At 38.9% G+C, this 19,186-nt stretch overlaps 1 protein-coding gene across 1 annotated transcript in view; it reads right to left on the bottom strand.

Moving 5' to 3' along the window:
* FRK (fyn related Src family tyrosine kinase) overlaps positions 1-19,186 on the bottom strand; it is a 137,841-nt gene that overhangs the window by 104,643 nt on the left and 14,012 nt on the right. The gene's annotated exons all lie outside the window — the stretch shown is intronic.

Genomic DNA, 19,186 nt, shown 5'->3' with positions numbered 1-19,186 from the left:
ATTTAAAACGCCTTGATGTAAAGAAAAATAACATAGGAGTAATCAGTCTACCTGATATTCAACATATTACATAGCTACAGTAATCAAGACTGTGTGGAATCATCAGAAGAAAAGACACATAGATCAGTGGAACAGAATAGAGAACCCAGAAAGAGATCCATGCAAATATGCACAACTGATTTTGGCCACAGATGGAAAAGTAATTCAATTAGGAAAAGACAGCTTTTTCAACAAATTGTGCCAGACCAATTGGACATGCACAGACAAAAAAAAAAAAAGACCTTCAACCTAAGTGTTATATCTTACACAAAAATTAGCTCAAAGCATCATGAACTTGAATGTAAAATGTACAACTATAAAACTTTCCGAAAAAAATCTGAGAGAAAATCTTTAGGATCTAGGTCTAACCAAAAAGATTACAGACTGAACACCCAAAGTACTATCCATAAGAGGAAAATTCACAAACTTGACTTTACCAAAAGTAAAATTTTTGTTCTCAAAGGACCCTGTTAAGAGAATGAAAATATAAGCTACAGACTGAGAGGAGATACATGAAGTATTTATAGACCACAACTCTGACAGACGACCAACATCTAGAATATACAAAGAACACTTCAAATTTAACAGGAGTAAAAAAAAACCCAATCCAATTTGAAAACATGTACAAGATATGAATAGACATTTAACCAGAGAAAATATACAGATAGAAAATAAGCACATAAAAAGATGTTCAACGTCATTAGCTATCGGAAAAGGCAAATTAAAACCGTAATGAGATATTCACTACACACCTATCAGAATGGCTAAAATAAAAAATAAGACAACACCCAGTGAGGATGGTAAGGATGTGGAGAAGCCAGGTCACTCATACACTGCGGCTGGAAATATAAAATGGTACAGTCACTCTGGTGAACAGTTTGGCCGTTTCTCATAAAACTAAACATGTAACTACTGTATGAAGCAACTATATACTGTTAGAGATTTATCCCTGAGAAATGAAAACTCATGTTCATACAAAAAACTTGTACACAAATATTTTTAGCAGCTTTATTCATAACAGCTTAAGTCTTAGAGTCCCCAAACATGTCTTGCTTCTTCATACATACTAACTTTTACCCAATCCTCCCCTTCTGCCTAATAATGGCTTCCCCCAGTTCCTTTCCCTTTTTGTACCCAAATGTCCTCCAACTTACTCACCAGATAAATATGGATACTTATATAAGAGTCGGAGAAAGTGTCTCCCTCCTTAATTCTTTCCTGACCGCTTTATGAAACAGAATCGACTACATCCTCATTCGTGTCCCCTTCTACATCCTATAACCATTTCTATCATTTAACTCATATCTGTCTTACCCAATCGATTCTAACCTCTTTACACACTTATTGTATGTAGCCTTCCTTTGCTTCCAATAGGAACATAATGCCTAACACCTAATAGGTACTCAATAATGCATGCTGAGGGTGAACATCATTCATCTAAAACACAGATTGTAATACTTCAAGTCATTTAATATCTGTTTATGTGTAATTGCATTGTTTTCCCCAAGCACATTGCTCTGTCCTTGAAGTTAAGTGTGTGTCCCTCATTTCTTTGCATCTCAAGGAGAATCTAGAATGCCATCCTTTGCACAGGGGACCTCCCTGCTTCCACTTTTGCTCTGCCACAGTTTACTCTCCAAATGGCAGCCCAAATAATCTTTACTAAATTTTTATTTAGTTTCATTTTTTTTTTGAGAGAGAGAGAAAGAGAGAGACAGAGAGAGGGGCAGAGGGAGAGGGAGACAGAGAATCCTGAGCAGGCTCCACGCTCAGCACAGAGCCTGACACAGCGCTCGATCTCATGGCCCCGAGATGATAACCTGAGCTGAGATCAAGAGTTGGATGCTTAATTGACCAAGCCACGCAACTGTCTCTGAAATAATCTTTAAAAGTATTGGGGCACCTGGATGACTCAGTTGGTTAACCGTCTGCCTTCAACTCAGGTAGAGATCTCGGGGTCCTGGGATCGAGCCCCGTGTCACACTCCCAGCTCAGTGGGGAGCCTGCTTCTCCCTCTCCCTCTGACCCTCCCCCTCCTTGTGCTTGCTTGCACTCTCTCTCTTTCTCCTTGTCTCTCAAATAAATAAATAAATAAATAAATAAAATCATTAAAAATAAATAAAAATATAACTCAGGAGCACCTGGTTGGCCGAGTTGGAAGAGCATACAACTCTTGATCTCAGGGTCAGGAGTTTGAGCCCCACATTGGGCTAGAGATTACTTAAATAAATAAAAAGATAAACTTAGGGGTGCCTGGGTGGCTCAGTCGTTAAGCATCTGCCTTTGGCTCAGGTCATGATCCCAGCATTCTGGGATCGAGCCCTGCATCAGGCTCTCTGCTCGGCGGGAAGCCTGCTTCTCCCTCTCCCACTCCCCCTGCTTGTGTTCTCTCTCTTGCCGCCTCTCTGTCAAATAAATAAATAAAATCTTTAAAAAATTTTTAAAAAATTAAAAAAGATAAAAAGATAAACTTAAAAAATTAAAATATAAGTCAGATTTGTGTTTTTCAATAGCTTACCATCACTGGAAATAAATTCCAAATTCTGTATCTCTAGGTACAATGCCCTGCTGGCCCATCTCCAGCACCCCCCTCCCACTTCCCCCTTTCTCCTTCCTTGGCTCTCTGTGGTCCAGCCACAGTGTCCATATTTCTGTTCACTAAGGCAACAGCCAAGGCCTTTTTCTGACCAGCAACCTTTTACTCACCATTCTCCCAGTCAAGAACACTCCTTTCAGAACCCTCATGCAGATGTATCCTTTACTTTTCAGCCTAGCTCCTCAAAGAGGTTACGCTAACCTCCAAACTTGGCTTCTCTCTTACAGTGTGCTATTGGTTGAATTGGGTCCCTCCAAAAAGATAGGTTGAAGTCCTACCTCCCAATACATCAGACTATGACCTTATTTGGAAATAGGATCTTCAGGGCAAAATTCAGTTTCTTCCTTTGATTCAAATACAGCCTGGTACCCTGGAATCTTTGATGTGTTTCATCTTGGCCTTCCTCAGTCTCTCATTTAGCCAGCTTTGGTGAGACCAGACACTAGCCTGACACAGTGCAGAATGACAAGAACCTGTCAGAACGAACTAAAGAATATGAAATACATTACAGAGAGTTCAAGTTATACATAAAGAAAATGATGATGAGGAAGAGGAAGGGATAGCATTAATATCTGAAGCACATGGTAACAACTTAACTCTAAGTTTGTCCCATTTTTCTCAGCCGAAGAGTACAATGTTCATTTCAGACTAGAGAAAGAGGACCAGACATATTTTCCTGAGACTTGAAATTTAAGAGAGAGTTGTGGTTATTAGAAGCCAAAATGGATTAAAAAAAAAAAAGGATGCCAAATTAACTTCAATTTCTTTCTTCATATAGAATTGCTATACAAAGGGAAAATTTTTCACTTGAAGCAGCACTCAGGAGATACCAAACCAAATGCTGAGGTTTTATTTTACATAACTGGTTGTTACCAGCTAAAACCTTCATGTCATGGAGGACATGAACCGTGAGGAGCCCGCTTCCCAGATCCTTACTGTCCATAACTGAAATACTTTTCCCAATCAATGACAATGGACTGCGGCAAACATCAGCCAACACTGAGCACTGGCCTCATTCTGTCCCTATCTAGAGGGCATGTTTTCAATATTAAAGAGCATAACCAACAAACCCCATTTCTCACAGTTCACAAACCATGACTCTTCCCTTCAGTGAACTATTCAGTGAATTTCTTTACTGATATGAGTTCCCTTGCTTACAAGAAAATTAATTCAGCTTTAAAAAAGGGGGGAAAAAAAAACCTCTTCAAAGCTCTTCGTTTCATTCTTGGGCACTATTAAAGACACAAAATGAGCAAAGTATATCTAGATTTCGGCAGGATACTGAAACAGTATTCTAAAGAGATCTGCAAAGGGGCTTAGATAAAGAACTTGCTTTCCAAAAGTACGGAGTATTCCTTGTATATACAATCTCCAAGAAGCAGCTGATACGCCTTTTCTAAAATCGAAATAGGTATCTATGGTGCACCCAGGTGGCTTGTCCTTGCCTGTTAAACAGATACTTCATTAATCAAGGTTCTCATCTACCCAGCAGCAAAATTATTTCAGTATGAGCACAGCCTAAAGATACTGCCGGCTCAGTTCCAGACCACCACAATAATGCAAATACTACAATACAGCAAGTCAAATTATTTTTTTGATTTTCCAGTGTATATAAAAGTTATGTTTACACTATACTGTACTCTATTAAGTCTGCAAGAGCATTATCTCTGGAAAAAAAAAAGACAAAACCTTAATTTAAAAACACTTTATCGCTAAAAAATGCTAACAATCATCTGAGCTTTCAGCGAGTCATGATCACCGATCACGGATCACCATAACAAATATGATAATAATGAAAAAGTCTGAAATACTGTGAGAATTACCAAAATGTGATACAGGGACACAAAATGAGCAAATGCTGTCAGAAAAATGGTGCCGACAGACTTGTTTGATGCAGGGGGGTCCCACACCTTCAACTAATTAAAAAAAAAATTATATCTGCAAAGCACAATCAAGTGGAACACAATAAAACGAGGTTTGCCTGCATTTGCAAAATTCCAATAGCATTAATAAACTCCTAACCCAAGGTGGAGGGAGAACATTATCGTATGTCCAATCAGCATTTTCCAATTAAAAGAGATACATGTAATAGGTTTATTTCTGTTACCCAAGGTTGTCAAATTTGTAGTCATTACCAATAACAACAAATGTACTGGCTCTGACTTATACATACATGATTTATATAGGAACAAAAAAGTTCTTATAATAAACTTCCCAGATTACAATATTCCAATATTCATGCCAAGTAATTGGGCAGAATTTCAAGAATTTCCTGTTCATCTAGGCCTTTTTTTTTCTGTCTCTTGATAAATAAGTAGTATATTTGGCATTCTTTTTTTTTTTTTAATTGGACTCTCTAAGTAACCATATTCAGATTTCTACTGTTCACATTAATGGTCATTGTTTAATTGCCCTCATGTTTTTAAGCATTTTTTTTTCGTTTCTTTTTTTTTTTTTTTTTAAAAAGACTTTATTCATTTATTTGTCAGAGAGAGAGCACAAGCAGGGGGAGCGGCGGGCAGAGGGAGACGCGGCTCCCTGCTGAGCAAGGAGCCTGGGATCATGACCTGAGCGGAAGACATATGAAGACAGATGCTTAACGACTGAGCCACCCAGCCATCATTTTTCATTTGTTTCTTAATTAAAAAACAAAACCCAAAACTACTAACCTCATAAATACCTACTATTTGAAGTCAAGTTTAAAGAAATACGTTAGTTAATTTCAGATGAAAACCTCCAGTAATTTTTCAAAAATAATGAGGGACTCTTTAGGAAGGTTAGTTTTTTTTTTTTTTTCAAGTGCTTAGCACCTTAACAACTAACCTTATAATAATTATGTTTTATATTGAAAATCTCCTGTTAAATCATTTATATGTAGAGTTGTATATAGCACTGCAATTTACAGACTTGTGATGGGTGTAATTGGTGTCTGGAATCTTGAAACATTATTTTGGAAATTTAGGCAAGTCTCAGGGGCTTAATGTTACTTGGAGAACCATCAAAATAAATATATTTAATATTCAACAAAAGCCTATTAGACAGTGGTTTTCTCTTCCTCAGTGGAAGTTAAACCACGAGCCACACCTTGTCTTCTGTATACAGAATGATCTATGTGTATTTGGTTCACTTTTACACCAAAAGCATATAATCTGTGTGCTATACTCATCTTTAGAAAGGAGCATTCATTAGAGTTTGGCTAACTGTACATATTTTTACATCTCCTCAGTTAATGGGAATTTCAGGATATTGACCTAAAACAGTATATATGAAATGAGTTACAATTCCATTCTACAAGCCCAGCCCTAAATGCTTCGAATGTGAGACGAACTTCCCTCTTATCATTCTCGACTTGGGTCTCCAGCAGAGGATCTGTCTCCAGCCACTGGGGGTCATGTGCTGAATGTCTATTAATCAGTTCATGTCAGATGCAATCAGAATTTTGTCCAATTACAAAAACACTCATCTGCTAATTTATCAAAAGCAACTGGGTATTACACTTGTGCTTTAGAAGATTAAACCACATGTTATTAATGGACCAGTAGAAGGAAGCACACTTCAGTAACTTATAAAACAGTGGCCTATCAACAGTTATTTATTTCAGTAGTCCTTGGAGCTTATCTCTTTTGCTTCACTAAGTCAACAAGCATTTACTGAGCTCCTACCATGTATCAGGCACTGGGCTACTGCGTGCAGATATAAAATTAAATAAAGCAAGCACAGTCTCTCCTGTGTAAGGACATTCTTGCAAACAAAAACCATGACCACATAAATACTGTCGATGTAGAGGAAGATACAGGTCTAAGTAAGATATAAATCTGTTTGGAAAGAATGTCTCCATCTTTGACTTCCACTGCCATTTTCTTCCTCTATAATTCATTCAACAGATAATCACTGAACATTGCCTACAAGCCATCAGGCATGGTGGTTGCTCTTGAGAATCTTGACATGAAAACAGACACAGCCTGCATCCTATATAGAATTTATAAACTAGTAGAGGAGACAGTATTAGACAAATACAGAAATAATTAATAAATAACGGTTATTTGCTAAGAGCTATGGATCAGAAAGACAAGTGCTATAAGAGGGCTTTAGTACTCTATTTATTTATTTAGTACTCTATTCTAGACAAGTCTTTTTAGATCTATACTTGTTTCATCTTTGTATCATCCACAGAGCTTGGAAAAGGACACTGAAAAAACTGACACTAAGATGAATATTTGTTGAGCAACTGAGCCCTGAATTTGAGAACTAGGTCAGAAAATATCACTCTTGAAAAGTGAAAATATTAATCAAAATGACTAGATGTGGTATTTATTATTGCTATTCAAGGATATTTCCAGTTATCCTCTTCCAAGCACGTGGTAGAACTGTACCGTCCTATCCTTTTGAGGATAAGCATGGCCGTATGACTTGCTTTAACCTAGGAAATGTTATTAGAATTGATGTGTATCACTTCCAAGGAAAAGCCTTTCAGAGGAAGCGTGCAATTAAATGCCTTTCCTTCCCTTACCATGACAACAATGTTCCAGATGAGGGATGATCTATTAGCCTACTTCTCTGGCTGAGCAAAACATGGAGCAGAGAGCCTCACCAACCAGGCAGATAGATATGAGCTAATTGAGAAATAACCTTGGTTGTTTTAGGCCTCAGAGATTTTTTTTTAAGATTTTATTTATTTATTTATTTGACAGAGAGAGAGAGAGAGAGAGAGCCAGCAAGAGAGGGAACACAAGCAGGGGGAGTGGGAGAGGAAGAAGGCTCCCAGCGAAGCATGGAGCCCGATGTAGGGCTCGATCCCAGGACTCTGGGATCACGCCCTGAACCAAAGGCAGGTGCTTAACAACTGAGCCACCCAGGTGCCCCAAGGCCTCAGAGATTTTAAGGATGTTAAGGATCATAGCATTTAACTTAAACCTAACTGACAGATAACCTAAAGTCAGACATCTATGGAAAGTATAATGGGGGAGGTGGGTAGGGAGGAGACACATCTACAAAAATATAAAACAGACGGCTGCTAAGATTAAACCTCAGCAAAAGACTTACGGTGGTCCTGAAAAAGGAAGTATCCCCTTCAAATGAATCCTAGAAAATATGATACGTTTGTCATGAGAAAGTTTATTATGTAATATAGGATTTGTGTATATGTGACTGATAAGTATTGACAGAGAAGAGAGGACAAAAGGAATGTGTCCCTCAACTGTACTCTAATTTTAACTACCACTCATTATTACAGAATTTTGGTAAGCATGAGAAAGGTTCCCACTCTAGAACATATCAGATAAAGTTACCATCTGCTTAGTAACACTCAATTTCCTTGTCCAGATTCTGTATTCACTGAGCAACTTTCTCTATTCTGGATTCCTGAATATATCTTATTAGCCCTGCCAAATATACCTGTTCTTAGGAATTTATAATTTGACATATATTTGATAAATCATTCTCCTGTGAATAGAACTAGTATATATTTTATAAACTTGACTACTTGGGGATAATTTGATTTTTAAGGTTTCTAAACATGCATTATTGAGAAGCGGGCCCTACATCAGTGTCAATTCTACTAATATACTGATGGCCCAAAACACTCAGTCTGAAATGGCTGTCAGCCTTATGTGACACAACATTTGGTGCTGGAAGACAACACTGTCATTGTCTTAACTAAAATAGCAGCCATGGCTGGAAAGAGTTATACAGGTTGAAGTTATGAGAAATAAGAAGCATTTACAATAATAATCTTCAGCTTAAAGGTAGACATGATGCATAAGTTAAACTATTAAATGTCAAATTGTTGAAAAGACTGCTGAATTTTCAAAAACAATCTTTCCAAACTAGACTATATTTTAACATTTAATGTATTTATTTTTTGACATTTGTAAAATATTACCATTATGAATATTTTAAGAATTGTTACTAATGTTATGTATCTTACGAGAAAGGCATAATTTCTCTACTTTATATGATTCATAAGCTTAACCACATACTTAAGTATAATTATTCTCAAAATCCCATTTTCTTCCAGTTAAATTTATTTTTAATTTTATACACAGGAATGTAAGAGTGGGGCAGGAATTCATGTAACAGAAATTTGATATACAATGAACTTGACTACAGAAATATCTATTCTCTTAAGCAATGGGTTTCAATAATTTTCCTCAAGTAATGCCATTTGTACTTACTATAGGACAAAATTCAATGTAGGAAAATCATAGTCAATGATTTAGAAAATCTTAACTGGAAACAAAGAAATGTATTGAACTTAACATGAAACAAAATGCATCAATACAATAAAAATAATTTTAAAAAATTTAGCACAAATCATTGTTAAAAGCATTAAATAAGAAGAGCACTAAACTTATTAAAGATGAAAGGGTTAAGTGGCAGTTAACTGATCATTATTTTAAAACTATTCCAAGAAGACTCTACAGTCCATGGCTTATTTTCCTTTGTGCATAATATTATGGAGGAAACAATTTTTCAATTCATGCAATAATATTTGTACTGCACTTTTCCATATAAATGTGTTCATAAATATTAATCAATTCCCACAACAACACTGTGAGAAAGCTAAGAATTATCCAGAGTTGACAGACTGAGAGCTTAAAATGATGTTTGGCTATGATGCCAAGGACTGCTGAGGGAATTAATAAGAGAGCTGACAACAGAGTCAAAAATCCTGGCTCTGGCTGCTGCCAGGGTGAAGGAAACTGTCATAGAGCTTTCTTGTCCTGTCCTGACTCCTGTGCTCCACAGTGACACCAGAAGTCACACGCACCTTCTCCTACATTACCCCTGCAAGGTCAGCGAAGCTATCAGACTCTTCTAGCCTAGCTCTAAGTGTTTCAGAGTTAAGTGTCTCACTTCTCCTTTGAGAACAATAAGAACATTTTCAAACCCTTAATTCGGACACCGGCTTCAAGAAGTCTTCTTAAGTCCGAATAACAGAATCTACTTAGAGCCAAGAAAGAATATCACTGCATTCTACAAAGCTAAAACCAGGATACTGGGACTGACTTATCTGAATTCTTAGTGACAAACATCTTTGCCTGCATGCTTTTAATGCTGGGAAGCTTCAGTATGTACGCGGCATGCTGGTGACTAACCGTCCCAGTTACCCAGCACTGAAGGTCACTAGATACCGACGACTCTCTATGTTAAAACTAGGAAACTCCCAGGCAAACCCAAATGTTGGTTATCTTACCTCTAGGTAATAAGATAGGCTGATGCTTCTTTATCTCACGTGACTGGTGAAATGAACATAACCAGTTGTCTTATTTCTGCAGATAATTAGATATACATTGGGTAAAATTAAATTTGAGCAGAAGTTTTCAAAGTATTTTCTAATTCTTTGTGAGTTATGGCCACATTTTCATATAGTAAAATTTCATATACAGTAGTCAAATTGCCATGGGGTGGGACCATCAGTATACAGAAGAATCCATACTGAAAACTTCAGATTCTTTCCTTGCATAGGAGTCAGACTGGAGAGATCAAATTCCCCTGGTCCCACCTCAAGGACTCTTCTCATCTGTGGCTCTTAGCTACACTATTTTAGAGCCCTAAAGAATCCTAAAGAGTCAGGGGCATGAGAAACTTCTTGAGGTTTTCCAGGACACAATAATCTGAACATCTGCCCTATTTATCTGCCATGGCTCCTCCACCCTGTTGAGCCATGTAGATGAGATCCTCTCTTTGAGATTACAACCTGGCTGGTTACAATCTGGGAAGCCAGAGACATCCCTGCTCTGGGGTCTCCCCATTATCCGCTGCTTTGTGAGTGCTCAGCCAGAGGGACAGAAGTAGAGATCAGGCTCATTTCAATCACCCAAGGAGATCTCAGTTCTCATCCGGGTCCCTCAGATTCTCTTCTTCCCACCTACTTGTTAAATTCTTCTCTCCTTTTGGGAGGGAAACCAGCTGTTATGTCCTCATCCGCTCTCGTCTCTGCTGTGGATGGAATACACTGCCAGGTCCCCCAGGATTGGGCTCTTCTACAACTATTTACAATCTGTGTGACTATGAGCAAGTTTGTTTGTTTTTTTAACCTTGTTTTTTCAAACCTTGTTTTTCTTTTTAAACTTTGTTTCCTCATCTGTAAAAATGGGGATTATTATAGCATTTACAGCATATGGGTTGTTGTGAAGATTAAATAAGTTAATAAATATGAAATGCTTATAAAAACTTTGACACAAAGTAAGCCTTCAATAAGTTAATATTTTCAATTTTGTTGTAGTTATTTAAATCCAAGCTCTGAATTAGAAAAACAGTAATAATAAGTTCTTTTTTTCTCTCAGAAGCTGGTTCTTAAAACAGAAAGCCTTTCTTTTAAGACTCTTGTTTCTGATAAAGACTCAAAAGTCTACTTTGAAACTCAGGTGAGAAATTAACGCTTCATTTAGGGATCTTTCGTTTCCTTCTCTCCCTGGGGACCTAGATCTCAGACTTTTGCTCTGCTTCTAACTATGAAAGGAGTGTCCCTCGCACCAAATTAGGGAGTAAAGAGAAGAAAACTACTAGGTGATATTACTGCCCTTTGCCAGCTATGTGACCTTGGGAAGTGGCTTAAATCCTGAGCCTCCGGTTTCCTCATCTATGAAATACGGAGGATAATAATTTAGTGATTGAGTAAATCCAGCAACAAAAATTTACTGAGTACTATATTCCAGAAACGTTGTCTGGTCCTGGAGATGAATGAAAACTTGACCAGACACAGTCCCTGACCCAAGTTTATAGCCTAGTGTGAAAGAGACTCAACCAATAATTACAGACAAATCTAGTAAGTTCCAGTGTGATGAAAGTAATAAAGGGGACCTCAACCTCATCTTCGGGGTGCCCTCCTGAGGCAGGGACATATAAGCTGAGACTAGAAGTGGGGAGGGAGATGAGCTGTGGTAAGAGGGCAGAAGAAGGACGATGTGAACTTAACCAGCTGTCTTATTTCTGTAGGTAATCATGTACACATGGGTCAAAGTTCCATTTCAGGAAAAAATGTTATATTTATCATAATAAAATAATGGCATGCGCAAAGTTGTGACACAGTAAGGAATCTCAGACTGTCCAGATGCTTAAAGAGGGCCACTGTGCCTGCCTGGAATGACCAAAGCAAGGAGAGTGGGAAGAGGTGAGAATGAAGATAGAGGGGCCAGATATGCAGGACCTGTGGGCTCTAGAATGTGAAAATGTAATGAGATAATGAAGATAAAATTTTGGCACACAACTCTTCACTTAACATTAATTCCTTTATGCAAACGTAGAGTTTACCTTCATTATTGTTTTTCTTAGTTTTCTTCATTTTTTAGTATTTTGAGTCCTTTCACTCATACATTCCCATCTCCTAAGTCTGTTTCTATGACGAGTACTCTCATCAAAAGTTTATGACCACAGCCAAATAATGCTAGATTTTTTTGAAATTATTCATTTTTTCCTTACAGTATGTTGATGGGTGTCATATATATGAATATATGCAGATTTATGTGTCCTACTTATATATGCAGATTTATAAATATTAAACAGCAAAAGTCAAAATGACTTACCTTTAAATTATTCTGAAGTAACTGTTCTACTCTAAAAGCATTCTGTATCACCTTTCATTCCACACTTCACATATTTTACTTTCAACTTGGGTGTCTTCTTCTAGATTATAAAAATGATTCCACTATTAGATTTTTAGGCTATTTTTTCTAAAGATTTTATTTATTAGAGAGAGAGCACAGGAGCAGTGGGGAGGAGAGGGAGAAGCAGGCTCCCCGCTAAGCAGGGAGCTGAGCAGGGAACCGAACTTGGGGCTCAGACCTGAGCTGAAGGCAGATTGCTTAACCAACTGACCCACCCAGATGCCCTGGGGCTATATTTTTTAAACAACTGAGAATGTGCCATTGTTTTTTATCTATTTCAATCTTTGTACAACTACAATGATAAAGAAGCCAAAGATATGAGATAGCCCAGGATAACTGTACTGAATTGTCCCAAAAGGCTTCACTGCATTTATTTTGAGCATGGAAACTAGTTAAGTAAACTTAACTGCTCAAAGGTCACACATTTCAGATGAACTTTCATGTGTGTTTTTTCTCAGACTTAAGTGGTACACTGATCTGGCTGCACTGAATGGCCTTGCAGACCCAGCCACTAATGATACATTTGTTGTTATATGAGTGCTCTGTGCACCGATTCTCTAAATTAAAATAATAGGAATAGCAACAACAATGATGAAATGTCTTTCACTTTGCCACAAACTGGAATCTGAACTTGTCAGAGAAAGGTGTTGATCAGAGCAAAAAAAAGTAGGAAGACAATATTATAAATTATTTTGATTATATGCATCTGCATTCTCTTGAAAAATTCATCTCCCAGTTAGTAAACATATTTTCAGCTACCCAAGAATAATTCTACATGATTCATATATCAGACTGACTCTGCAAAAAAATATAGGGAATGACACCTAAAAAGGTTTTCATGCTTATCTCATCAGATTAATGAAGTAATTCATACAAAAAGAGGCATATTACACATTCTATTTTATGTGTTTTTACCTGTGATGTAGGTGCTGTTTTTTTATCTTTATTACAAAATAGAAAGCTGAGGTTCAGAGAAGTTAAATAACTTACCTGAGGTCACACAGTATTGTCACGCCCAAAATTATTGCCAAGGCATCTGACACTGAAGTCCTGGTTCCTTTCCTGGCAGTGGAAGGATCATTTCCCATAAGACTCACCTGACAGTAAAAATGCAGCCCTCAAACTCCAGTCTTCTCCACCTTGGAGCCCAGGGCTGCCTGCCTTTCCTTTCACGAAGATTCCTGTTGACTTCAACCTGATCCTCAGGCAATGTGGTCTTGAAATCCCAGGGCTTCTTCTCCACTCCCTGCACATTTATAATTGGGTCTTTGTGGGTAGGCTCACAGTGCGGATTCAATTTGATCTTTCTCTAATTTACAGCCTCTCTCTCCTCTGGCTGAACCTGTAATTACCCTGACTTCTTTCCTGATAATTGTATTCATTTACACATTCCCTTACTCATTGAACAAACATTTCCTGACTACTTTGGACATGCCAGGGACTATGCGGGGCTCCAGAGAAAGCCTGTGCTGCTTTCAGAGATGGGGAATCACATTTGCTTGCACAGATCTCCATACCAACACTACCCATGACCAGATGCCTTCATGCGTTCCACCCATCAGATCAACTCATACGCTCATAGCAGTTACACAAAGCTGGACGCTGGTGTGCCTTACAAGATAGTATATATTAGGCAACAAAAACTGCAGGAAAGTGTCTTTCTGACCCCAGGAGTTGAGTGTCACATCTGGATACCCTTAATCTTTCAGCAGTTATGAACATGGCATCCCAGGATTTGCTGGACAGAGGTATTTAACTTGTTGGGTAACATTGTTTATTCCCAAGGTCAAAGACAATAGGACACTCCCATAAGGACAGTCTTGGTCAATCTCTAAAGCCCCTTAACCAATTAAAAAAAAAAAGAATCTAACCAGCCTGGAGTCCAGTTATTGGACACAAGAAGATCCTAAAGAGTTTGGGATGGATTCCTAATAAAAAAAAGTTGGTTGTGGGAAAGTGGGAGTTACGGTGCCAGGCTTTCCGTTAGGATTTTAATCCTCACAACACCCCATAAATGAAGTAAATACCTTATCTGTTGAACTTTCAAAATTGTGAAATAGAGAAAACACAGAAAAAAGTACATAAAACTTAAATTTACAGCTTAACGAACTGTTGCAAAATGAACACTCAGGTAATAGCTACTCAGATAAAGAAACGGGATATTATGGGCACACTGATGGAAACTCTGCCGGACCCTTCCACATCATAGCTTCATCCACCTCCCACAGCCAAACACTTCCCTGACTTTTAAGGAATTCAACGTCCTTTCATTTCCTAATGGTTTCACAATCTGATTAACCATCTTGAAAAATATCATTTGATTTTGCCTATTCGGGGGGTCATACAGTAACTGTTCAATTCTGCCTGGCCTCTTTTGCTTAACATTGTCATTAAGAGTCATTCATTTTGTGGGGCGCCTGGGTGGCACAGCGGTTAAGCATCTGCCTTCGGCTCAGGGCGTGATCCCGGCGTTCTGGGATCGAGCCCCACATCAGGCTCCTCCGCTATGAGCCTGCTTCTTCCTCTCCCACTCCCCCTGCTTGTGTTCTCTCTCTCGCTGGCTGTCTCGATCTCTGTCGAATAAATAAATAAAATCTTTAAAAAAAAAAAAAGAGTCATTCATTTTGTAACATACATCAGAAGTCCATTCATTTCTATTGCTGCATGGTATAAACTGGGTTGAAAACACTACAATTGTGTATTCTTCCGGGATGCAACTCTTGGGTGATTTCCAGTTTGGGGCCAGTTTGAACAATATGATGAACTTATATGCAAATGCCCCTGGTAGAAGTGTACACATCTTTCTCTCTAGTAGTGAGATTCCTGGCTTTGGGTTATGGGCATCCTTACCCTCACTAGCTACTTCCAAACAGGTTGTGCTGATCTGACTTCCACCAGCAGTTCATGAGTTCCCACCGCTCCACATCCTCATCTGGCTTGTATTATTAGACTTTAATTTTTGCTAGTCTAATGAAGTGTAGTATCTCACCAAGGTTTTAGTCTTCATTCTTCTGGATAAAAAGCTTTTGCACAGCAAAGGAAACAATCGATAAAACCAAAAGACATCTGACAGAATGGGAGAAGATACTTGCAAATGACACATGAGATAAAGGGCTAGTATCCAAAGTGTATAAAGAACTTATCAAACTCAACATCCAAAGAACAAATAATCCAATCAAGAAATGGGCAGAAGACATGAACAGACATTTCTCCAAAGACATCCAAATGGCCAACAGACAAATAAAAAAATGCTCCACATTCTTGGCATCAGGGAAATACAAATCAAAACCACAATGAGATACCATGTCACGCCGGTGAGAATGGCTAAAATTAACAAGTCAAGAAATGACAGGATGGCGAGGATGCAGAGAAAGGGGAACCCTCTTATACTGTTGGTGGGAATCCACCACTCTGGGAAACGGTATGGAGGTTCTTCAAAAAGTTGAAAATAGAGCTACCCTACAACCCAGCAATTGCACTACTGGGTATTTACCCCAAAGATACAAATGTAGTGATCTGAAGGGGCACCTGCACACCAATGTTTATAGCAGCACTCTCCACAACAGGCAAACTATGGAAAGAGCCCAGACATCCATCAACAGAAAAATGGATAAAATGTGGTGTGTGTATGTATACACACACACACACACACACACACACACACACACACACAGAGGAATATTATGCAGCCATCAAAAACCCAAAATCTTGCCATTTGCAAGGACGTAGACAGAACTAGAGGGTATTACGCTAAGTGAAATAAGTCAGTCAGAGAAAGACCATTATCATATGATCTCGCTCATATGTAGAACTTAAGAAACAAAACAGAGGATCATCAGGGAAGAGAGGAAAAAATAAAACAAGACAAAACCAGAGAGGGAGACAAACCACAAGAGACCCTTAATCATAGGAAACAAACTGAGGGTTCCTGGGGGTGGGCGTGGAGGGATGGGATAACTGGGGGATGGACATTAAGGAGGGCATGTGATGATGTGATGTAACAAGCACTGGGTATTATATAAGACTGATGAATCACAGACCTGTACCTCTGAAACCAACAATACATTATATGTTAATTGAATTAAAATAATTAAAAATAATAATAAATAAAAATGAAAGATTTTTTATTTATTCATTTGAGAGAGAGAGAAAGAGAGACAGAAAGAGCACAAGCAGGGGGAGGGGCAGAGGGAGAGGGAAAAGCAGATCCCCTGGGAGCCTGACATGGGGCTCCATTCCAGGACCTGGAGATCATGACCTGAGCCAAAGGCAGACATTTAACCAATTGAGCCACCCAGGAACGGTGCCCCTCATTTTCTGGTTTCTAATGACACTGAACATCTTTATTTATATTCCATTTTATGCCCTCTTTTCTGAAGTGTCTACTTGGGTATTTTGTCCAACGAAATAAGCATTCCTATAAGCCAAGTAAGAAAATGTTTACCTCAGGAAGGAGTGATAATATGACAAGTGCTGCTTATGGGTAAAATAAAATGAGGACTGAAGATTAACCATTGGGTTTAGCAAATGGATATCACTGGCGAACTTATCAGAGAGCTGGTGAAATGTTGGAGGGAAAAGTTTGTGTACTTAAGAGGGCATGAGAGGAGGGACCACAGGCAGTGAGACAGACTATTTCAATCACTTTCCATCAAAGGGGGCAGAGAAATGGAATAATTTGTTTTAAGATGAGAAAAATAACACGTTTGTATGATGGTGAGAGGATTTAGTAGAAATGAAAAATGTTCCAGGAAAGGGGAGAACGCGCTATTTTTGAGAGGATTAGCTACGGTGCTCACATGGAGGGTTGGCCTTACACGTACGTATAGATAACTTAGAGCAGTGCTTCTCAAACATCACGTGAGGAGGTTTTTGTTAAAATACAGATTGCTGAGCCCTATCCACAGATTTCTGAGTTAGTCATTCTCCAGTGGGATCCAAGAATTTCTGTTTCTAGCAAGTTCCCTTGGGCTGCTGCTGATCTGGGGACCACAACATTAGAACCACTGCTCCACAGGAACAGGAGGCAAGGTAGAGTCCTACGTATGTGTGCTCGTTGGTACTGGGTATTTTTCCAGAAAAACAGAATCTTGGTCAACACTTGAGAGTGAAGATGAAGGGACGTGGTAGCAGTGTAACGAGAGGAAAACCATAACATCATCATCTAGGACAGCAGTAGAGTGAATGCATCAGGGCAGTGAAGTATTACTGCCCAGCAGCATTTGGTACTCATTGAAATACATGCGCAATGGTTGTATTTTCTTCAGCCAGGGTCAGTGGCTCAGGCGTAAATACAGAGAACAAAGAGAGCTGAATTTAACCTGTGTATCTGCTACCTACTGCTGCATAACAAGTAACCTCAAAACTCAGTTGCTTAAAACAGTATTTATTATTGTCCAGGAATCCACAGTCAGCTAGGTAGTCTTGTTGGCATGAACGAAGCTTGGCTGATTGTGGCTGGGCTCACGCATGATCTAAGGTCAGTTCATAGGTCACTGGGGACTGACTGATTTTGGATGGCCTTGCTCACATGTCTGGTATTTTACTGACTACAGGATGGATGACTAGAGTGACGAATAACGATTCGTCATCCCTTAGGGTAACCCCATCTTATTCACATAGCAGTAGCAGGGTTCCCAAAATGAGTGTGGTCAACACCTCTTGTGACTCAGGTTCAGAACTGACAAAACGTCCTTGGCTGCATGCTGCTCACCAAAGCAACTCACAAAGCTACACCAAATTCAAGGAGAAATAGATTCTATTCCTTACGTGAGGGGTTGCAGAGTCATTGCAAAGGGCACAGATAGATACAGGGAAGGAAGAATTATGCTGTTTTCTGGTTTTGTTTTGTTTTTGAAGATTTTATTTATTTATTTATTTATTTATTTATTTATTTAATCTATCAGAGAGAGAGAGTGCACCAGCAGGGGGAGTGGTGGGCAGAGGGAGAGGGAGAAGCAGGCTCCCCACTGATCAGGGAGCCCGACGTGGGGCTTGATCCCAGCACCCTGGGATCATCCCCTGAGCTGAAGGCAGACACTTAACGGACTGAACCACCCAGGCATCCTGAATTATGTTGTTTTTTAGTATCTACCACTACCAGAATGTGATTTTTCACTAGTTTGAAGAGGTGAGAAAGGAATACAGGAATTAAGGATGTAAATGATTATAATGATTCTCCACGAATATTTAGGGAAAAAATGAGAACATAATAGCAGTGGAAGACAGTGAAAAGGAGGTGGCAATCATTGGGTTGTAGATACCAGTGCATTCAAAGGGTTGGAGTTGGAAACGAGGAAATGAGCTGGAAAAACAGAACAGGGTAGTAATAGTGTGAGTGACAAGATCATCACAGAAGAGAAATTAAAGGAATTGAGAGGCTAGAGTATCATAATTATTAAAAAATAAGAAGTGGGGGGGCGCCTGGGTGGCGCAGTCGTTAAGCATCTGCCTTCGGCTCAGGGCGTGATCCCGGCGTTGTGGGATCGAGTCCCACATCAGGCTCCTCTGCTATGAGCCTGCTTCTTCCTCTCCCACTCCCCCTGCAGTGTTCCCTCTCTTGCTGGCTGTCTTTATCTCTGTCAAATAAATAAATAAAATCTTAAAAAAAAAAAAAAAGAAGTGGGGATATAAAAATTACAGTAAGCTAGGAGCTAAAATCAAGGCATGGGAAATATGAAGGGGGAATGGATGTAAGTTGATAAATATATAAATATATTTGTGTGTAATTATATATATATATTTTTTAGAAAGAGACAGTGTATGCACACACGAGCAGTGGGCAGGGGCAGCAAGAGAGGGAGAGAATCTTAAGCAGGCTCCATGCTCAGCATGGAGTTCCATGTGGGGCTCGATCTCAGGACTCTGAGATCATGACACAAGCTGAAATCAGGAGTCAGACACCTAGCCAACTGAGCCACCAAGACGCCCCTGAAAATATTTT

The sequence above is a fragment of the Ursus arctos genome, unplaced genomic scaffold (genome assembly GCF_023065955.2).
Source record: "Ursus arctos isolate Adak ecotype North America unplaced genomic scaffold, UrsArc2.0 scaffold_13, whole genome shotgun sequence".
NCBI classification, from domain to species: domain Eukaryota; kingdom Metazoa; phylum Chordata; class Mammalia; order Carnivora; family Ursidae; genus Ursus; species Ursus arctos.
Note: the sequence above shows the minus strand (reverse complement) of the source record. Positions and strands in the feature narration are given on the sequence as shown.